A 24,346-nucleotide genomic window follows, 5' to 3' on the forward strand; every position below is an offset into this window, starting at 1 on the left:
TGTAGATTTATTACACGTGTCTCTGCCAGAACTACGACCACTTTAATTCAAGGGTTCCCATTTAAGTTTAAGTTTTTTGTTGGCTAGCCGGTGGAGTACAGACATAAACGTACATAGATGCATTTAATTAACTATTAGAAAAAGTTCCTATTTGTTAGAGCGTGTATATATTTCTGTGTGTAATTTGGAGAGGTATCTTAATTCGTGTGCGCCAAGATATTGTTAAAGACCTTTCTTCTGGAATTCAGACCCACTCTGAAAGATAGACAGGATAGTGAAGTTCTCATTGATACCAAAGTTTGCTATGATTTAGTACTGTGCATGGCACTACAGCCAAGCTGACTGCACACTGCCTGTATTTACAACTTAGTTATCGAAAGCACAAGATATACTGTTCAAATATTTCTCAGTTTCTCATGTGTTATGAAGAATATCTTACTACTGTCTTGTGTTTTACTATTTGAGCTGTTTAACAAACGAACCAGTCGAATCGTCTCTTATCAATACAGCATTCTTAAACTGATTTATATTACTTGATGCAGTGTGTTGCAACCATGATAGTATGTTGTATTATCTGATTCAACCATAATGTTCGGTCTACTTAATCTGCTGGAAATAAGTAAAGAAAATGGAGCCCTCTAACTAAACTAGTAGATTGAAAGGAAGTATCTAGAAATATACAGGAGATACGAATTACAAAGTCAAGTTCAGGTAACTGCAGAAACAAAGAGAGAGGGAGGGGATGATAGGAGGAATCAATAACTACCATACGTGCTCGAACGACATGTCACGATATGAAATTTGGTTATTACAGACTTTCCATTTATACGTCGCAAGGACGACCTAAGAAGTGAAGAATGGGAATTAGGGTAAAATGGAAATACTGGAGCTGGTCCAGATGCTAAAAATTACAAATGGCAATGACCTGCCATTTGAGGAGAAGGACGGGTACAGCTGTGTCAGTTAGCAAAGAATTTCGAAAAGGTAGATGGAAGAGACGAGAAATAGGAGAAAAATCAGCAGTAACTCGTAACACTGCCCAGATGAATTAAGGATGAGTGTGCGGTTTTCTTGATACATGCAAAAGAAGCAAATACTTTAAGACTGAAATATACGAGTGTGAAAGAATAATACACAACTCAATAAGTTTTGAAAATTGCTCGTCTGGCTTATTGTACTACACGTCACGGAAATATAGACAGTGACTGTCTCGAAGGAACGGAAAGAAGAACCAAATGGAAAAGTTTAACGGCACTATGATAATGTCTGCACATGGTATTTGTGACTAACAATTTCACCGACAGTAAGAGATAAGACTAAAGTGTAATAATTAACTGTTTTAGCTTTCTAAATGGAGCCTATTTCCATCTTTGGTAAGTTTTACCATCCCCGTGTGCTTATGGTGGAAACAAATTATGTCACTGTGGAGTCACCTATGCAAGGAAAAGTCAAGAAATTTGCGTTCGGCTCTGGTTTCTTAATTTCCTTGATTATACGAATTACGCATCTCCAGAAGAGTTACGATATTTTGATGTATAATCTTCACATTAAAGAAAGACTCATCAGAAGAATGAGAAGGACTAAAAACTTATTCAGATCCATCATTGAGAGAACATCAGGATGAAATCGTTGCTACGCACATGTGCTTGAAATCAGAGGTAGAGGCAGAGCACGGGTAATACATAACACAGAACATTTATTATAGTTGATGTATAATGGAGTAGTGATTTTCGCAAAACCAGTCGATGGACTCACATTCAATAAATATCCAGTGAGAAATTTGTACAACTGTAGAGACGAATGGTGTGTTCGAGTTAAAACTGTACTCGAAGTAAAATGCCGCTGCTACATTTTAGGTTCATACGTTAATCGCGGTCATCAGAAAAGAGAAAATGTCAGAAGGTGTAATAATTTTCGCAAACGCCCGCTTATTTAAGAGAAGGTTAGATGTATCGACATAAGAGATGAGTGCGGACCGCATTATTTTTTATACTGAAGCGACACTAAGTTGGTATCTGAAATGCGGCTGTAGAAAAAAAAATAAAACAGGAAAAGCACGTTAATTGTGTTGATGGGAAGAGCACAATTAAATCAACCCCCGCTCCCCTCCTCAGTTTAATGTAGCAGTTATGTTCCTGCCCTTCCAGCCTCATTTCAGCCGCCACTGCACTCGAACATGCGTCTCGCCGTGCGCAGAGCTGATTACTCGTGCTTGAATGCGCTGCCTTATAATGCAGCCACGTGGACAGAAAGAGACATTCGGCCTTGCAATTGACGTAAAACCTTAAAACGCTCTTCGTAATCAAACGGTGGTGCGTAACTCATCCACCGGCCGCGGAGCAAGGATTAGCCCACTTATCACAAAAACCTTAATGTAAAACATGTAATCTCACTTTTCGGTGAACATAGATTATCTCGGCTAAGTGGCAGCGCAATTTTCCCCGTGCGCTCGCCAGGGCGCTTCCGCCTAATGGACTCAATTTCGTCAAAAAGATTGAATTAAGAGATAAGCGTGCGCCATGGTGGGTGCTTCCGTTAAGTGCACCTCTGCCGTGCCGCCTCCTCCGCCGCACGCGCCGCGCAATTCCTGAGCTATGCCTCGCGAATGCCGTGTGCTCGCCGCCAAGGTCTCCAACACCACTGCAGGCAGAGTGGAGGTTGAAGATACCGCTTCAGTTGTAAGGTTCTTTTTATTTTTCAATACTTAAACCACGCTCTATTGTAGTTTGTGGAACATTGCATCATATACTCGTCCATGGCGGCGCTCGGGGTCACAGCACTAAGTTATCACACCTGATGATCGGCATGTAAGAGCCTGAAACCGGTCGTGGTTTAAGTATTGAACAGTTTTAAAAAAAGCATTAGAACAGAAGCTGTATTTTTAGCCTCTACTATATTGTACAGTTGCGGATTTTCCTCCAGCAGGACTTTTTGTAGCTACAGGCACAGTTCAAACATAATATGACAGGTCAGTGGCATAGAAAACACCCTTATACTTTTTGGCTTCAGGAAGGCCATAGCCAGCAGAAAATTGTCGCTTAAGTGAACAATGATATTCTGGACATAAGGAACCTACGAATAGTACATCTTAGGGCTCTGTACCAGGCCTTTTATTCCTTTGTAGTTATAATTTGCCAGCAGAAGCTGCGTTTTTTTTTTCAAATAATATAAGGTTTTCTTAAAGAACTCAGTGCGCACACTTTTATAACTTGAACGAATACAGTACGCAGTAGCTTTCTACATAACTTTATTTTTAACAAGTCGTTATGGTGCACCCAAACGCTCTGCATGAGGCCGCCTTCTTCTTCATTTTTATATAGTCTGCCAGACAGATAAGGGCTTTAGCTAAAAGCTTCAGTTAACGTGCTTTTATTAGTTGAAGAAATGCGGCAACTAATGTGGCCACTGCAGAGTTAAGACACGCCAAGGTCACATCCGTTCCCTGCAGTTCGCCGGCTTAAGCGCTTTGTTTCGCCCGTCTCATAGCTATGTTGTTAGTTACACTGTTAGCAGTGCAGTAATTCAGCGTCAGCCGCACTTCGTCTTTCCGCGCGTTACCGCATCTTCAGTAATGATTTCAGTCTTCCATGGAACAGTTCATTGACTTGTATTTGGTAGTAGCGAAATTCAGCAGCAAACACACAAGCACGTGAGCCAGCTGAAAAAAATAGAGGAGGAAATGTATGTTAATGAACTTTGTACATTTATCTGTAACTAGCAATTTGATATAGAAAACTTTTTTTCTCAAATAAAACGGAAACATTAAATGACACTTACCCAAAGAAAGACTAAGCTTGAGGGCGCCGCAGCAGTATGGAAATTTGTGTGACCTGTTACTCCTTTTCATGGTAGAAGTTTGTCTATTTTAAAATAATACATTTCAAACAACCGTGCACGTTAACCTGCTGAAAATAAAGAGCAGCACATATTTGTTACTACGATACGTGCGTTAAACTGTAATTATCATTTGAAATAGAGATGTTTTTTTCCGAAAATAGGACACATGAAATGATACTTATCAAAAATATCGAGGATATTCGTAGCCGCCGCAATGGAATGTTAAATTAATTGACTTGTATTACCTTTCCCAGTAGAACTCTGTCGATTTTATGATAACTTTTAGCAAACACAAATGCAGCTGAACCTGCTGAAAAAGAAGAAGAGGACAAGTTTGTTACTACACTTCGTACATTTCCCTGCAGTTGTACTAGGAAACAGAGTACTTTTCTTCAGCAAACAACAAACATTAAAATACAGTTACAAAAAGAAGAGATTGGTTGAAGTCGCCCCTGTAGTGAGGAAAATTGTGCGACTTGTAACACCATTCCAGGTAGGACTTTGTCTATTTTACGACAACCTTTGGCAAACACACAAGCAGGTTAGCAAGCTGAAAAAAAGGGGGAGCACAATTATGTTTTTATACTTCGTACATTTATCGGTAACTATCATTTGAAATAGAAAACCTTCCTTATGAAAAAGAAGGAAAAACTTAAAGAAAGATTGGTCTTAAGATCGGCCCTGTAGTGTGGAAATATGTGTGACCTGTTACACCTTTTCAAGTTGAACATTCTGTGTCTTACAATAATACATTTCAAACAACCGTGCTCGTTAACCTGCTTAAAATAAAGAACAGGACATGTTTATTATTACAATACGTACATTAAACTGTAATTATCATTTGAAATAGAAAAGATTTTTCCGAAAATAGAAAAACCTTAAAAAAACTTATCAAAATTAGCGAGGAGATTCGTGGCCTCCGCTATAGAATGTTAACTTGAGTGGCTAGAACTTCATGTGGCCTGTAATTGAAGAAGTGTCATGATGATATCTCCATTGGCAAAAGATTCCGGAATAGTCCCACATTCGGATCTCCGGGAGGGGACTGCCAAGGGGGAGGTTACCATGAGAAAAAGATTGAATAATCAACGAAAGGATAACGTTCTACGAGTCGGGGCGTGGAATGTCAGAAGCTTGAACGTGGTAGGGAAACTAGAAAATCTGAAAAGGGAAATGCAAAGGATCAATCTAGATATAGTAGGGGTCAGTGAAGTGAAGTGGAAGGAAGACAAGGATTTCAGGTCAGAAGAGTATCGGGTAATATCAACAGCAGCAGAAAATGGTATAACAGGTGTAGGATTCGATATGAATAGGAAGGTAGGGCAGAGGGTGTGTTACTGTGAACAGTTCAGTGACCGGGTTGTTCTACTCAGAATCGACAGCAGACCGACACCGACAATGATACTTCAGGTATACATGCCGACGTCGCAAGCTGAAGATGAACAGATAGAGAAAGTGTATGACGATATTGAAAGGGTAATGCAGTATGTAAAGGGGGACGAAAATCTAATAGTCATGGGTGACTGGAATGCAGTTGTAGGGGAAGGAGTAGAAGAAAAGGTTACAGGAGAATATGGGCTTGGGACAAGGAATGAAAAAGGAGAAAGACTAATTGAGTTCTGTAACAAGTTTCAGCTAGTAATAGCGAATACCCTGTTCCAGAATCACAAGAGAAGGAGGTATACTTGGAAAAGGCCGGGATATACGGGAAGATTTCAATTAGATTACATCATGGTCAGACAGAGATTCCGAAATCAGATACTGGATTGTAAGGCGTACCCAGGAGCAGATATAGACTCAGATCACAATATAGTAGTGATGAAGAGTAGGCTGAAGTTCAAGACATTAGTCACGAAGAATCAATACGCAAAGAAGTGGGATACGGAAGTACTAAGGAATGACGAGCTACGTTTGAAGTTCACTAACGCTATAGATACAGCAATAAAGAATAGCGCAGTAGGCAGTACAGTTGAAGAGGAATGGACATCTCTAAAAAGGGCCATTACAGAAGTTGGGAAGGAAAACATAGGTACAAAGAAGGTAGCTCGAAGAAACCATGGGTAACAGAAGAAATACTTCAGTTGATTGATGAAAGGAGGAAGTACAAACATGTTCCGGGGAAATCAGGAATACAGAAATACAAGTCGCTGAGGAATGAAATATATAGGAAGTGCAGGCAAGCTAAGACGAAATGGCTGCAGGAAAAATGTGAAGACATCGAAAAAGATATTACTGTCGGAAGGACAGACTCAGCATACAGGAAAGTCAAAACAACCTTTGGTGACATTAAAAGCAACGGTGGTAACATTAAGAGTGCAACGGGAATTCCAGTGTTAAATGCAGAGGAGAGAGCAGATAGGTGGAAAGAATACACTGAAAGCCTCTATGAGGGTGAAGATTTGTCTGATGTGGTAGAAGAAGAAACAGGAGTCGATTTAGAAGAGATAGGGGATCCAGTATTAGAATCGAAATTTAAAAGAGCTTTGGAGGACTTACGGTCAAATAAGGAGTAGCAATGCGTAAGATCACGTTTCCGACTTTGATAAAGGTCGGATTGTAGCCTATCGCGATTGCGCATTATCGTATCGCGACATTGCTGCTCTCGTTGGTCGAGATCCAATGACTGTTAGCAGAATATGGAATCTGAGGGTTCAGGAGGGTAACGCCGTGCTAGGTCCCAACAGCCTCATATCACTAGCAGTCGAGATGACAGGCATCTTATCCGCATGGCTGTAACGGATCGTGCAGCCACGTCTCGATCCCTGAGTCAACAGATAGGACGTTTCCAAAACAAAAACCATCTGCTCGAACAGTTCGACGACGTTTGCAGCAGCATGGACTATCAGCTCAGAGAATGTCTGCGGTTACCCTTGACGCTGCATCACAGACAGGAGCGCCTGCGATGGTGTACTCAACGACGAACCTGGGTGCACGAATGGCAAAAAGTCATTTTTTTCGGATGAATCCAGGTTCTGTTTACAGCATATAAAGGCACATTTGCATGCCGAGCGTGAGTTTCCTCGGAAACGCGAAATATTAATTAAATAAATAATCAGTGACAAATAAATAAAGCCTATGGCACACAACTGCAGCGCTGTGTCGCTGATAAAACAAAAGCACAATTACGTTACTCTTATGTTTGATTAAGAAGGAGAGAGCTCTGGTAGAAGTGGTGCGAGAAGCACGTATTTTATTTTATTGTCTGGCACACCGCCATATTTCATGTTATAGAAGAATACTGCGAGTTGCAACCACACTAGGCACTCGATTCTGTAAAGAATTTATATTTATAAAAGTAAGTAGGATTATGAACTGTAGGCTTATTCATTGAATATATCTGATTTAACTAACTCTGTAACTTTTTTATGTTTAGTAGATAATCACCTCTGTACGACGTATTGGCATGGCTGGCAAATTATTGTAATATTGAGATTTAGATTATGAGTCCGCACCTACCGCAGCAGTCTTTGGAAACGATTTAATTACGAAGTCCGATTATTCAGTTTTATTTCACGGTCAACTACGAGTAACATTGTCTTTACGAAAAAGCCATTGTCAAGCGTCTGATACCGAATAATTAAACGTCCACGTTCCAGGTAAGCAAATACAATTGCAATCACAATCACCATCATACAGATAGAATAATTAACAGATTTAAAATAACAACATTTTTTTTATTTATTTTATTTATTTTATATTGGCGACTGCGTGTCGGACTTGTTATTTTGTCATTTGTTACATTGTTCTCTTTGTTTCATGTAAAAAATCAACTTTCTGGACCTGGACGTCAATGTATGAGAGATAACAAAATCTGAAGATATTTTCCAATTCTGAAATTTTGCGGGAAGACGCAATGAAACTTCCAGCAAAATAAGGTAAGACGCAGCATCTTTGCATTGGTAGGCTTGACCAGACGTATAATTCAGTGTATTAGCTTTTCAGTAAATTCTGTAGTGTTTCTTTTCTGCATAACAGTTTCAGTGATAAATTTCATTCTCAGTACTTTTCCCTAAACAATAACGTATGCAACAATACCAATACACGAGTGTACAATATGGCCGACTTCTGTACGATATCATGTAACATGGCCAGCAGCCATTACCAATAATCTCAAATTCAGTTTATATTTTTAAATTAACAGACAGCCATTGTTGCTACGAGCGATTCATGCTCAACTACATTTTATTTTAAAATCAGTGTCAAAAATTTTCTTGAAACATATATCACGTGTGGCATGGTAATAACTAGAAAACAATACGCAAAAATGGAACAGCAAGGACGTACTATTCAGACGCAATCCGACTCGGACGTGAGACAAGTGTTAGAAAATGACTTTACGACAGCAACCGGTAGTGACGATTCATCAAACATTGACGCAAGTGTTGACGAAAATTTTGACGATAGGCCGTCCACTACAAAAATTTCAAAATCTCAATCAGAGCCCATGTTAATGCATGACGTCACGTCTAATGACGCGGCGGGGGCAGAGACCTTGCAAACGGTAAACATTGCCGACATGTTACAAATGCTAATGAAACAAAACGCCGAAAACATGGCAACCTTAAAGGCACAATTAGAGACACAGAATGAACAGTTAAAAACACAAAATGACGAAATCAAATCTGATCTCATAGCAATCAAGATAGGTAATGACACTTTATGTAAGCGTGTGGAACTTATAGACGCCACACTGACCAAACAGATGTCCGAACTCAGTACTAAATTTTCCCAGCTCAATACGAGACAAGAAAAGACTACAACTGACGTAGCACTTTTACAGACACAAGTAAAAAACCTTAATGTCACGTGTGAAGTTCTTACTGAACAAATTCAAACATATCCTTCAGTACATGACAACCTTGAAAAACGAATTACTGACGTACAGAATAAATTTGACAATGTTGAACAACACCTGACTGACATCTTACAATCAGATGCCACAGCTCGTTTTCAAAATATTAATAAAGAATTTCATGACTGGGTTGAGAACAAAGACAAACATTTTGATAGATGCTTACGTGAAAATTTACCAACAATTGTGCACGACTCCGTAGCGCAATACATTACTAATAACAAACAGCTGATCAGTGACGCAGTACAATCCGTCACTGCACCCATGAGACAATTCACCGATCAACTACAGTCTGAATGTAACGAAAATATCAGTCAAAATGTACAGTTCAGAAACCAATATACATTCGAGTATGATACACACATTCCGCACACGACAAATACACAAGAACAAAACACACCACGACTACAACACATACCACGATGTGGAAACACAAACACAAGCTATTATCATGGTAAACCACAGCAACATTATCGTAATTACTCGCCAGCTGAACATACCAGTAATTACAGTGGAATAAATCCATATCACAATGCGAAGGAAGATGAAAGCTTAATGAAACACAGGCAATTTCAGATTTTTATCCCAGAAAAACGAACCATTCATCCGGTGATTTTTCTTAAATCTTTTAGTAACGCATTTCCACGCACTTGGAGTGACCGGAAAAAGATTTCATATATTGTCGGTTACATCCAAGGCGATGCAGCTGTCTGGGCATATAGTCAAGCTGACGTATGTACCACGTACAGTGAGTTTGAGCGTGCTTTTCTGAACAAATTCTGGTCGCAATCCGTCCAGGAGCGACTCAGAAGACAAATTTTAGAACCTGAAACTTTTAACAGCAAAAATGGTAACTTACGCAGATATTTTGAAAAATACTTGAACATGGGACACTTTTTAGACGAACCAGTCGCAACGCGTGATATACTCCGAGCGTTGAAGGCCAAATTGCCTTTCAACATTAAGGAAAAACTTCTACATATCCCGGATGACGATTCAGATTATTTTTTAACAGCTTTAGATTCGGTTGACATGTTACTTGAAGATCAGCGCTTCGCGCGGCAAAACAGCAGCCACAATGTTGACACTAGTGGTATGCAAAACATGCAGGCTTGCCAACACAATTCTGGCGCGCCCACAGTTGGATACGCGGTACAACAAAAACAGCAAACTCACATGCCGTCTCAGTACGGAAATCAAAATCAACACGCGTATTCCAATACAAACAATAGTTACAACAGTAATAACATTTCATGCGGCAATCCATACAAAAGGCACCGCGGTAATAACTACAACGGTAACAACGGATACAAAGGTAATAACAAAAACACAAACAGAAATAGAAATAATAATAACTACGAGCCAAGACAGCATCAAGGTTGGACTCGTAACGATCAGTACTTTCATTCAAACTCTGCTTTACCACAGCAGCCACCAGGACAAAATTGGAGCATACCTTACGACCGACAGGTAAGTTATAATGCGCAACAGAAACAACAAAAGTTTGGAGATCATAATAGGCAATATCCGAATGTGAATATAATAGAAATGACACCTGATGCACAACCTCAATCTGTGTCAGTACCTAGTACAAATGATAATCCAACAAACTAGAAACAGTCACTACTTTGCCCCAGGTCGTGGCTGAAGAATTCTTGGGGGGCGACTTCAATGTTAATCAGTTATTCGACACCACACTTGAACAACAGAATAATGATATGCCGAGTAATTCTAAACAAAAACTACCTGTTTTATTTATAAGATACAACCACAATAACAATATATCAGATGAACTTTTACAAGACAGTACACAATGTCGTTTAAACACAAATGAAATTGTTTTAGCATCTACTACTGGTGTAGTGGTGGGATTCCAACTACTATTATCCTAGATACAGGTGCAGCTCTGAGCGTTTTGTCTTTTAATTTCTATAAAAAGATGTGTGAATTGGAGCCTGTGCCTGAGTTTCCTGCCCAAAACTGTAAAATAACTACTGTACTAGGTAATAAGTCATGTAGGGTTACGAAGCAAGTTTTTGTAAACGTTAAAATAGGTAATGGAACCGTACAATGGCCATTCCTGGTTGTACAAAACCTTGTGACAAATTGCATATTAGGAATAGATATTATGAGCGAGATGGACTGCATTATAGACTTCTCCAAAGGTAAATGTATTTTAAATGATAAAAGCAGTGTAATTATTATTGATTTGGACAGGAAAACTCTAAAGCATGATAAACACTGTACAGGGTACAAGGTTCAGTTAGTACTTGACAAAGACATTCAAGACATGCAAACACACTCATCTGACACAGAGCTAATGGACTTGAAAACATTGCTTGATCATAAGATAAGTGAAGCTACAGCTCTCAGTGTACATGAACGTATAAAACTACAGGAAGTGTTATCCAAATATTTACAAGTTTTTACCAAACGATTAGGTGTTATCAACACGTATGTGTACAAGATTGAAGTTAAGCCTCACAAGATCTTCTACCATAAGACATATAACGTACCGTTATCTCAACGACCTGCTGTGTGGCAAGAATTAAAACAAATGTTAGACTGGAAGGTCATTGAACCATCCACCTCACCTTATTGTAGTCCTCTACTTGTTGTCAAAAAATCAAATGGAAGCATTAAGTTAGTGTTAGACGCACGAGCTATTAATGAAATAATTTTACCGGTTCACACAAAACCTGAAAATTTAGAAGAGCAATTACAGAAATTTCTAGATGCAAAATATTTTTCCACAATAGATCTCGCTAATTCGTTTTGGCAGGTGGGTATCACTCCTGATTCTCGGAAATATACTGCATTTATGTTCGGGGGCGAACCTATCAGTTTTGTGTTCTACCCTTCGGACTGAATGTCAGCTCTGGGGTATTCATTACAGCCCTGGATACCGTGCTTGGCGACGATTTAGTTGAGACAGTCACACACTATGTAGATGATATACTGATAGCTACACAATCTTGGAATGAACACGTTGACACTCTTCAAAGAATTTTAGAAAAATTTGCACAAGCTGGAGTCAGAGCCAACCTAAGAAAATCAAAGTTTGGTTGCAGTGAGATAAAATATTTAGGACATATCATTAATTCACAGGGCATACGTCCGAATCCCAGTAAATTAGATGCTATCAGAAACTTTCCTAGCCCTCGAACTAAAAAGCAGTTAAAATCATTCCTTGGGCTATGTTCATTTTTCAGACGTTTTTTGCCACAACCACTTTTGAACAGTAAACATCTGCTAAATCTACTCAGAAAGAATCAAGTTTGGATCTGGTCGGAACAGTGCCAGAATGACTTTAATACAATTAAACATGCTTTAGTGAATGCTAACATATTGAGCCATCCAAATTTCAATTTAGATTTTTGTATGACTTGTGACGCTTCACGTACTGGCTTGGGCTGTTGCTTATTTCAAGTCGTAAAGAATAAAGAGGAGGAACAGATAAGAATTATTGGGTTTGCGAGTCGCACTCTAACTGAATGTGAGCGTACATACTCCACTACTGAGTTAGAAACACTTTCCATAGTATGGGCATTCATGAAATTCAATTATTATTTATTTGGAAAACATACAGTAATTTACACCGATCACCAGGCCCTGACATTTTTGTTAACTTGTAAACTTGTACATCCTAGACTATCACGATGGGCAGTTACACTTCAGAACTACTCTTTTGAAATTAAGTACATAAGAGGTAAGGACAACACCATTGCAGACACTTTGTCTAGACTTCCACAAGGTATGAATGATACCAACAGTGACTTAGAAAATATAAATGACTACAGGATTCTCTTAATGCAAGACAAGCAGTATCACCAATATTATATTGATATGTGCAGAAACATGGCTGAATTACAAAAATCTGATCCTCACTGGTATAGGATAATAACATTACTGGTAGAAAAACACAATCATCCTTTGACTAAGTATTACAAGTTACACAATGATGTGCTATTTTATCGACGACATCCAAATGCTACTAACTGGTGTGTATGCATTCCCAAAGAGTCTGAACGTAATTTAATTTGGCACACACACTTAGTTTGGGGTCATTATGGGACAAAAAAGTGTTTAGCGAAGCTCAGCACATACTGTTATTTTAGCAATATGAGAAGAAAAATTTACAGGGAACTGAAAACATGTGTCATATGTCAAAAATCAAAACCTCAGAATTTATCCACAAAAACAGATTTACATTCTATTTTACTCAGTAAACCCCTGGAAATTCTGTGTACTGACATCAGTGGACCGCATCCAGCAAGCTCTGGAGGCGTCAAATATATCTTAGCTTTTTACGATATATTTTCTAAACATGTGAAACTTTATGCTTTAAAATCCGCCACTGCAAATGCTATAATACGAAGATTCTCAAGTGATTACCCGACGCACGTGGGAAAACCTAAAGCAATTCTATCAGATAATGCAGCATACTACTCTGGGTACAAATGGAGAAATTTCTTGAAGGACAATAACATTAAAAGTATATTTATTTCGAGGTTTAGTCCACAATGTAACGCGACTGAGAGACTTTTCCGAGAATTAAATCGATTCATGAGGACCTATACTTCATCAAAACATACTAATTGGGTGTCCTACCTAAGTCTTTTCGAAGACGTACACAATAACTTAAATATTTACGATACAAATTACACACCTAACGAGATCATGTTCAATTGCAAACAGAACGATCAGTGGATAGAACCATTACCTAAGTTGTCAGACAAGGAAATCACACCTGAACAGAAAATAAAAGAAGTATTGACTACATTGACACATCACGCACAAATACGAAACAAACATCACAGAAACATAATAAAAAGAAAACAAAAATTCGAGGTAGGAATGCTTGTACTACTTCGTACTCATCATAAATCTGTAGCACTCAAACGACGCAACGCTAAGTGGCGTCTGCTATATGAAGGACCTTATATAATTGTTAACATACCGCATCCTGGTGCGTATCTGTTACAACATCCTAGAACTAACAAAATTATTGGGCTATACGCACACCGAGATCTTAGAGCATTTCATGCTGAATAATGTCAAAGTCATACCCATCAAAATATTGCTAAGCAACTCGAAAAACTCTGTTGTTACAACACAGATAATAAGTAGTATAGAAATTTTCATTTCAGCGGTTCCAGTGACGCAGTTGAAGACAGAAGAACTCTTCTTTCAGCGCGCGCCTCCACCTGAAAGACGGAATATTAAAGTAAAATTTATGATTACGTAGCAGTGGATGACATATTAATTTTTCACGGAACATTTGTTACTGAAGGTACCACTGACTTGGTGTGACACCTGACGAACTGACAGACGTCATCTGTGAAGCGATCTTTTACTTTGAGAAATAGATTAGACGCACATCTCTCAATACGAAAAGCATCTATCAGTAGTCAAGGCCACACAGACACTCTACACACACGCACAAAACGCGAGGAATCGAACATTTTCTCTCTCTTACTATTTTGAATATTTATTGAGTAGTGAAAACGCCTGGTCTTGCCTACTGATGTAATGAATGTTGTGTCTAACCTATCTTAATTTCAGATGACATCACAAAAAACATCGATAATATCCCAGCAAAACCGCTAAAGAGGATGTAAATATCTGCAATTCATGTAATCAAATGTGACACAATGTAATAATGTAATGATGTAAACATGTTTATGTGCAACTATATTATGTTTATGCTAAGAAAATATGTGACGTGTGTATGTATAATTACTTATTTTTTAACTGATGTATAGTGTAACTGTTACTATGTAAAAATTTGAACAAAACGAGTGCCAAAAAGACATTGCATAGTGAACCACTGTTCACGGACATTAACGAACATTACTAACTCTGCAACTACGTGGAAACCTATGTGAAAGAAACTGTTAATGCCATTCATTATGCAGCGTATCTATGTGAACGCGATGAACGATTTCCTTGATTAATAACTACGAACATTTAGGTGAGCTATATTCAGCAAAAAAAAAACTGAAAATGTGAAGTGCATAATTCGTGCATCGTCTAGTGACATTACTACAGTACCCAACTTCAAGATGTTAACTGGATTAAATGGACACAAAGTGCCTGTCCAGAAAACAACACGACGGGTGGAAGAATTTTGGTTGGAACTTCAGGGAATGAAATGTTCTCGAAATGTGACGGACACTCTTACCTGGACTGTCCAAGGATCGACGCCAGCTATGTGCCGTCCGAGGTTCTGCAACCAAGCTTCCACGGAATGTAAAAAGCGAACTGCACGTGGACCAATTACTCGACGGGTCACGTCTGATCTGTAATAAGCAATGCTTTTAGTCACAACGAACTGCATCACTACGACTATAATGGAAATGAGAAATGGACACGCTTATGTATTAATCACGTTGTTATACAACGATGTTACTGTGATCAAAAAACTTTACCACGACGATACTAACCTGTAAAAAATTATTGTGCAGCGGATGAATATGAACTGTAATAACGACACTATGTGTATAGGTCAACGCACCTGAAAAATACGGACATTTTTCTTTGAAGTATTTCAAAACAATACTATGTAACTAAGAACATTCAACAATCTAAGTTGTATTGTGTTATAACAAATATTGTAAATTTAAAACTGAGTTACCTGTCATAGAATGTAGTCTTCATATGTAATCTTGGTTGAATATTTTCTTTGTGCAACGACTGAAAAACGCGCGCACACGAACAATATGAACTGCAATACTGTGCCGCGAGATCTAACTGTACGATATAACGGCAGTCCCGAAGTTACACAGACGCTTCTGCGCATGCGCGCACTCTATCTGCCAACATAAGAACTTTTACGGCGCACCCGCGTCATTCAAATTTTGTATATAATGTGTATAATGTGTAATGTAAGTCATGTAAATAGTTGTAGATAACTTAGATTTTCTTGTGCCTTTAGGTGAATTGCTCGCCTGCAGGTGTGTCCTTTCGCCTCACAATTCAGGGGCCAATATAAAGGCACATTTGCATGCCGAGCGTGAGTTTCCTCGGAAACGCGAAATATTAATTAAATAAAAAATCAGTGACAAATAAATAAAGCCTATGGCACACAACTGCAGCGCTGTGTCGCTGATAAAACAAAAGCACAATTACGTTACTCTTATGTTTGATTAAGAAGGAGAGAGCTCTGGTAGAAGTGGTGCGAGAAGCACGTATTTTATTTTATTGTCTGGCACACCGCCATATTTCATGTTATAGAAGAATACTGCGAGTTGCAACCACACTAGGCACTCGATTCTGTAAAGAATTTATATTTATAAAAGTAAGTAGGATTATGAACTGTAGGCTTATTCATTGAATATATCTGATTTAACTAACTCTGTAACTTTTTTATGTTTAGTAGATAATCACCTCTGTACGACGTATTGGCATGGCTGGCAAATTATTGTAATATTGAGATTTAGATTATGAGTCCGCACCTACCGCAGCAGTCTTTGGAAACGATTTAATTACGAAGTCCGATTATTCAGTTTTATTTCACGGTCAACTACGAGTAACATTGTCTTTACGAAAAAGCCATTGTCAAGCGTCTGATACCGAATAATTAAACGTCCACGTTCCAGATAAGCAAATACAATTGCAATCACAATCACCATCATACAGATAGAATAATTAACAGATTTAAAATAACAACAATTTTTTTTATTTATTTTATTTATTTTATAAGCATCATGATGGTCGCATCCATGTTTGGTGACATCGCGGGGAACGCACATTGGAAGCGTGTATTCGTCATCGCCATACTGGTGTATCGCTCGGCGTGATGGTATGGGGTGGCATTGGTTACACGTCTCGGTCACCTCTTGTTCGCATTGACGACACTTTGAGCAGTGGACGTTACATTTCAGATGTATTATGTATTACCAATCGTGGCTCTACCGACACCCCCGGGATAACAAGGCCGCCCAGCAGCATTAGTGACGTCACACTAAGCGGCCCATAGCCGACGCAGCAGTCCACGGACACCTCCGTGCTGACGCGCCTGATGCTAACGATATGTAATCGGTATTTCGTTATGAACCTTTATGCTCTTTACAAGAATATATATAATTTGGTCTTTGGTTCGAATTATAGTTCGCTCCTTTCTCTATGACGGACAAAAGATCGTTAGCATCAGGCGCGTCAGCACGGAGGTGTCCGTGGACTGCTGCGTCGGCTATGGGCCGCTCAGTGTGACGTCACTAACACTGCTGGGCGGCCTTGAAATCCCGGGGGTGTCGGCTCTACCCTTCATTCGATCCCTGCGAAACCCTACATTTCAGCAGGATAATGCACGACCGCATGTTGCAGGTCCTGTACGGGCCTTTCTGGATACAGAAAATGTTCGACTGCTGCCCTGGCCAGCACATTCTCCAGATCTCTCACCAACTGAAAACGTCTGGTCAATGGTGATCGAGCAACTGGCTCGTCACAATACGCCAATCACTACTATTGGTGAACTGTGGTATCGTGTTGAAGCTGCATGGGCAGCCGTACCTGTACACGCCATCCAAGCTCTGTTTGACTCAATGCCCAGGCGTATCAAGGCCGATATTACGGCCAGAGGTGGTTGTTCTGGGTACTGATTTCTCAGGATCTATGCACCCAAATTGCGTGAAAATGTAATCACATGTCAGTTCTAGTATAATATATTTGTCCAATGAATGCCCGTTTATCATCTGCATTTCCTCTTGGTGTAGCAATTATAATGGCCAGTAGTGTGTTTGTTGCTTCACTTCGCACGTTTACCTGTAACTTTCATTTGAAACAGAAATTTGTCCTTGTGAAAAAAGGAAAACCTTAAATGACCGTTACTTAAAGGAAGATAGGATTGAAGTTTCCGCAGTAGTATGGAAATTTGAGTGGCTTGTTACTCCTTTCCACTTTTGAATCCGGTTTTACAATAATACCTTTCAAACACCCGTGCACATTAACCTGCTGAAAAGTAAGAGGAGGACACGGTTGTTACTACACTTCATACATTAAACTGTAATTATCATTTGAAATAGAAAAGTTGTTTCGTAAAATAAAATAATAATGAAGGATCTTTTCAAAAAAAGAAGAGGAGATTCGCGGCGAGAGCAATAGTAAGGATATTTGAGTATCTTTTATTTCCGTTCCAAGTATAACTTTGCGTTTTTTACGATAACTTTTAGCAAACACAAATGCAGCTGAACCTGCTGAAAAAGAAGAGGAGGACTAGTTTGTCACTACACTTCGTACTTTGATCTGTACTTATAGTATGCAATAGAGAAATTTTTCTTCTGAGAATAAAGAATATTAAAGTAACTTACCAGCAAAAGAGGTGGTTTGAAGTAGCCGCATTAATAGGAAAATTTGAGTGACTTGTAAATCCTGTTAGGTTAAACTTTGTCTATTTTAGAATAACTATAAGCTAACGCACATGCCCGTTAACATGATGACAAGTAGGAGAGGACACATTTGTTACTGCTCTCCGTACATTTATCTGTAATTATTATTTGAAACAAAACAAATTTTCTGAAAATAAGAAAAATTGAAGGGCACTTTATCAAAAACGACGAGGAGTTTCGTGGCTGCCGCAAAAAAATGTTAATTTGAGTGTCTTGTATTTCCTTTCTCAGTTGAACATTGTCTATTTTATGACACCTTTCAGCGAAAACAAATGCAGGTGAACCTGCTGAAAAAGAAGATGAATACTTAATTGTTACTACACTTCGTACATTATTCTGTAATATCATTTTAAATTGAAAAACTTTTTCTGAATATAAAAGAATATTAAAAAACACTTACCAAAAAAAAAAGATGAGATTTGTGGTAGCCGCAGAAGTATGGAAATTTGAGTGACTTGTATTTCCTTTGAAGGTAGAACTTTGTCTATTTTACAATAACTTTTATCTAACACGCATGCCTGTTAACCTGGTTAATAAGAAGAGAAGGACATATTTGATGCTACACTTCGTACAGTAATCTGTAATTATCATTTTAAATACAAACTTTAACCTACTGAAAAGTAAGAGGAGGACATGTTTGTTACTACACTTCATACGTTAAACTGCAATTATACTATGAAGCAGAGTTTTTTTCTGGAAATAAAAAACATCAAAATACACTTACAGTAAAAAGAGGAGGGTTGTAGTCGCCGCTGTATTGTGTGAAATTCTGCGCCGGCCAGAGTGGCCGTGCGGTTCTGGGTGCTACCGTCTGGAGCCGAACTACCGCTACGGTCGCAGGTTCGAATCCTGCCTCGGGCATAGATGTGTGTGATGTCCTTAGGTTAGTTAGGTTTAATTAGTTCTAAGTTCTAGGCGACTGATGACCTCAGAAGTTAAGTCGCATTGTGCTCAGAGCCATTTGAACCATTTGTAAATTTCTGCGATTTCTAACTCCTTTCCAGGTAGGAATTTCTCTACTTTACGTTAACTTTTCGCAAGCCCACAAGCAATAGAGCCAGCTGAAAAAGAAAAGGACATGTTTGTTACTACACTTCGTACATTGATCGCTAATTATTAAAAGAAACTTACCAAGAAAAATGTGGTTTGAAGCCGCTGCAGTAATATGGAAATGTGAGTGATTTTTTACTCATTTACAGGTAAAAGGTTGTCTTTTTTACAACAACTTTAAGCTAACACACATGCCCGTTAACATGATGAAAAAGAAGAGGAGGACATATTAGTTACTACAATTCGTACATTAATGTGTAACTATCATTTGAAATAAAAAACTTTTCTTCTGAAAAAAAAGAAAACCTTAAAAGATCCTTACCTTAAAAAAGAGGAAGCTTGAAGTCACCGCAGCAATACGGAAATGTGATTGACTTGTAATTCCTTTTCAGGTAAAACTTTGTCTATTTTACAATAATATCTTTCAAACACTTTGAGAAAGTCGATGACACTTTTGTTACTACACTTCCTACTTTAAACTGTGATTATCATTTGAAATATAAAAGTGTTTTCTGAAAATAAAAAAATTAAATGACACTTATCAAAAAGTAAGAGGAGCTTTGTGGCCGCCGCAATAATATGGAAATTTGAACGACTTGTACTTCTTTTCCAAGTAGAACTTTGTCTATTTTACTATAACTTTTCGCAAACACAAATGCAGGTGAACTCGTTGAAAAAGCAAAGTGAAACTAGATTGTTCTATGTTTCGTACATTCATCTGTAGCTATAATTTGAAACAAAAAATTTACTTCTGAAAAAATAATCATTTAAATCCCTTAATTAAAGAAAGAGGAGGTATGTGGTCACCACATTAGTGTGGAAATTTGAGTGATTTGTAACTCCTTTGCAGATAGAACTTTGCCTATTTTATTTTGGTGACTTGTAACTCCTTTCCAGGTAAAACGTTGTCGATTTTACAATAACTTTTAGTAACACACATGCCTGATGAAAAAGGCGACGAGAACATATTTGTTACTACACTTCGTACATTAAGAGACACATACCAAAATAAGGGAGGATGTATGTGGTCGCCGCAGTAGTAATGAAATTTGAATGACTTTTAATTCCTTTGTAGGTAGAATTTTGTCTATTTTACAGGCAAACACAAATGCACGTTGCCGTGCTGAAAAAGAATTGGAGAACACGTCTGTTATTAAGCTTGGTTAATGCGTCCGTAACTATCAGGTGAAATAAATGAACTTACGAAACAGAAAATCATAATTAAAAGACATAACTAGCCACAGACGAATTAAAAGCGTAGCCGCATGAGGTCGCCGCAAGGGTAGGGCAATTTCAGTGAGTTAGCCTTCCCTTAGTCTTTTAACTTCGTCATTTTGACAGCAATTTTTTTCAAACACCCATGCACGTCAACATGCTGAAAGGGATGAGAAGGAAATGTTTATTACTGCACGTCTTACATTAATTCGCAATTATCAATTGTTATAGAAATGTTTTTCTACTGAAAATATAAAACATACAATGACACTTACCAAAAGAAGGGAGTAGGTATGTGGTCGCTGAAGTGGTAGGGAAATTTGAGTGAGCTCTCCTTTCTTTCCAGATTGTTGCAGCTACAGTCTTCAGTTCAGAGACTCTTTGATTCAGTTCTCCATCCTACCCTACCCTGAGCAAGGTTCTTCATCTCTGAGTACCTATTGCTACCTACATCCTTCTGAATTTATTCACTGTATTTATCCCTTGGTCTCCCTCTGCGATTTTTATCCCGTGATGCCTCAGAACGTATCCTACCAACTGATCCCTTCTTCTTGTCAGGTTGTGCCACAAATTATTGTTCTCCCCTATTCTGTTCAGTACCTCGTCACAAATTACGTGTTCTATCCATCTAATATGCAGCATTGTTCTGTAGCACCACATTTCGAAAACTTCTATATTCTTCTTGTCTAAACAATATATCGACCATGTTTCACTTCCAACTTGGCTACACTCCATACATACACTTTCAGAAAAGACTTCCTGACACTTATATTTATACTCGATGTTAGCAAATTTCTCTTCTTCAGAAACCCTTTCCTTGCCATTGCCAGGCTACATTTTATATCATTTCTACTTCGATCAATCATCAGTCATTTTGCTCCCCAAGTAGCAAAACTCATCTACTACTTTAAGTGTTTCAGTTACTAACCTAATTCCTTCGGAATCGCTTGATTTAATGCGAATAAATTCCATTATTCTCGTATTATTTTTGTTGATATTCACCATATATCCTCCTTTCAAATCACTGTACATTCCGTTCAGCAGCTCTTCCAGGTCCTTTGCTGTCTCTGACAGAATTACAATGTCATCGAGAAACCTCAAAGTTTTTTTCCTTCTCCATGGATTTTAATTCCTTTTCCGAATTTTTAGTTTGTTTTCTTCACTGCGTGCTCAATATACCGATTGAATAACATCGGGGATAAGCTAAAACCCTGTATTACTCCCTTCCAACCACTGGTTCCCATTCACACCTTTAGAATGTTATAACTGCCAACTGGTTTCTGTACAAATTTTAAATAGCTTTTCGCTCCTTGTATTTGACCCCTGCCCCTTCAGAATTTGAAAGAGCGTATTCCAGTCAACATTGCCAAAAGCTTTCGCTAAGTCTACATATGCTACAAAAGTAGATTTGACTTTTCTTAATCCATCTTCTAAGATAAGTCATAGGAACAGTATTGCCTCACGTGTTCCAAAATTTCTATGGAATCCAAACTGATCTTCCCCGAGGTCGCCTTCTACCAGTTTTTCCAAGAGTCTGTACATAATTCGTGTCAGTATTTTGCAGCCGTGACTTATTAAACTGACAATTCGGTAATTTTCACACCTGCCAACACCTGCTTTCTTTGGGATTGGAATTATTATATTTTTTCTTGAAGTTTGAGGGTGTTCCGCCTGTCTCACACATTCTGCTCACCAGATGGTAGAGTTTTGTCGTGGTTGTCTCTCCCGAGGCTATCAGTAGTTCTAATGCAATGTTGTCTACTCCCAGGACCTTGTTTCGACTTCGATATTTTAGTGCTCTGTCAAATTCTTCGCGCAGTGTCGTATCTCCCACTTCATCTTCATCTATGTCCTCATCCATTTTCATAATATTACCTGCAAGTACACCGCCCTTCGATAGACCATCTAAATACTCTTTCCACCTTTCTGCTTTCCCGTTTTTGCTTGGACCCGGTTTTCCTCATGAGCTCTTGATATTCACACAGGTGGTTCTCTTTTTCTCCAAACGTCTATTTAATTTCCCCATAGGCTGTATCTATCTTACCCCTAGTGATATTTGCCTCTACATCCTTACATTCGTCCTCTAGCCATCCCTGCTTAGCCGTTTTGCACTTCCTGTCAAGTCCATTTTTGAGACATTTGTATTCATTTAAGCCTGCGTCATTACTGCATTTTTAAATTTTCTCCTTTTATCGATTAAATTCAGTACCTTTTCCGTTACCCAATGATTTCTACTGGCACTCGTCTTTTTACCTACTTGACCTTCTGCTGCTTTCACTCTTTCATTCTCAAGGCTACCCATTCTTCTTCCACTGTATTTCTTTCCTCCGTTCTTGTCAATCTTTTCCTAACGCTCTCACTGAAGTTCTCTACAACCACTGGTTCTTTCAGTTTATATAAGTCCAATCTCGTTAAAATGCCACCTTTTTGCAGTTTCTTAAGTTTTAATCTACAGTTCATAACTAATAGATTGTGGTCAGAGAGCACACCTGCCCTTGGAAACGTCTTACAATTTAAAACCTGGTTTTTAAATCTCTGTCTTACCATTATATAGTCTATCTGAAATCTTCAAGTGTCTCCACGTCTCTTCCACATATACAGACTTCTGTCATGATTCTTAAACCAAGTGTTAGCTATGATAAATATATGCTCATTGCAAAACTTTACCAGGTGGTTTCCTATTTCATTCCTTACCATCACTCCATATTCACCTGCCACTTTTCCTTCTCTTCCTTTTCCTACTAACGAATTCCAGTGGCCCATAACTATTAAATTTTCGTCTCCCTTAATGTCTGAATAATTTCTTTTATCGCATCATAGATTTCTTCAATTCTTCGTCAACTGCGAGGCTAGTTGACATATTAACTTGTACTACTATTGTAGGCGTGGGCTTCGAATCTATCTTGGTTACTATAATGCGTTCACTATGCTGTTCGCAGTAGCTTTCCCACACTCCTATTTTTTTTATTAATTATTGAACCTATTCCTGCATTACCCCCAGTCGATTTTATACATATATAACCCTGTATTCACCTGACCAGAAGTCTTGCTCCCCCTGCCAACGAACTTCACTAATTCCCACTATATCTAACTTTAACCTATCCATTTCCCTTTTTTAATTTTCTAACCTACCTGTCCGATTAAGGGATCTGACATTCCACACGCCGATCCGTAAAACGCCGGTTTTATTTCTCGTGAATAACGACGTCCTCCTGAGTGACCCTTGCTCGGAGATCCGAATGGGGAACTATTTTACCTCCGGAATATTTTGACCAAGAGGATGCTATCATCACTTAACCGTACAGTAAAGCTGCATGCCCTCGGGAAAAAGTACGGCTGTAGTTTTCCCTTACTTTCAGCCGTTCGCAGCCGTTCTTTCCAGATATAACGTTGTATATTTTACGATAGCTTCTAGCAAACACACATGCACGTTAACCTGCTGAAATAGAGGAGAAGGACATTACTGTTAAGGCAATTCGTACATGAATTTGCAATTATCACGTAAAATACCAAAATTAATTTCTGAAAATAAAAAAAAAAAACTTTAAGTAGCCATTTACAAAAATAAAGCAAACGTATGAGATTTCTGGATGAGTGAAGGTGTTTCAGTGAGTTATCTTTTAATCTGAAATACAACTTTCTCAATTTAACAGAATTTTTAGCAAAAAGGAGGATACTACACCTCTTATATGAATCTGTGATTATTATGTGAAATTTAAAAATTTATCTTATGGAAAAAAGAAACATAAACAAACGATTACCAAAAGAAAAGAAAACTTCCTGTAAAGATTAAACGCGGTTCATTGTAGATTAATTGGTTACAACTACACTCTATTCGGAACCTGCTGATAAAGAACAGAAAGAAATGTCTGTTGCCGTACTTCGTACATGAATCTGTAATTATCATGTCAAATACCAAAATTTAACATCTGAAAATAAAAAAAACGTAAATAGTCACTTACCAAAAGAAACGAAGTATTGTGGTTGGCGCCGAATGTACAGG

Source organism: Schistocerca americana, chromosome 5 (genome assembly GCF_021461395.2).
Source record: "Schistocerca americana isolate TAMUIC-IGC-003095 chromosome 5, iqSchAmer2.1, whole genome shotgun sequence".
NCBI lineage: Eukaryota > Metazoa > Arthropoda > Insecta > Orthoptera > Acrididae > Schistocerca > Schistocerca americana.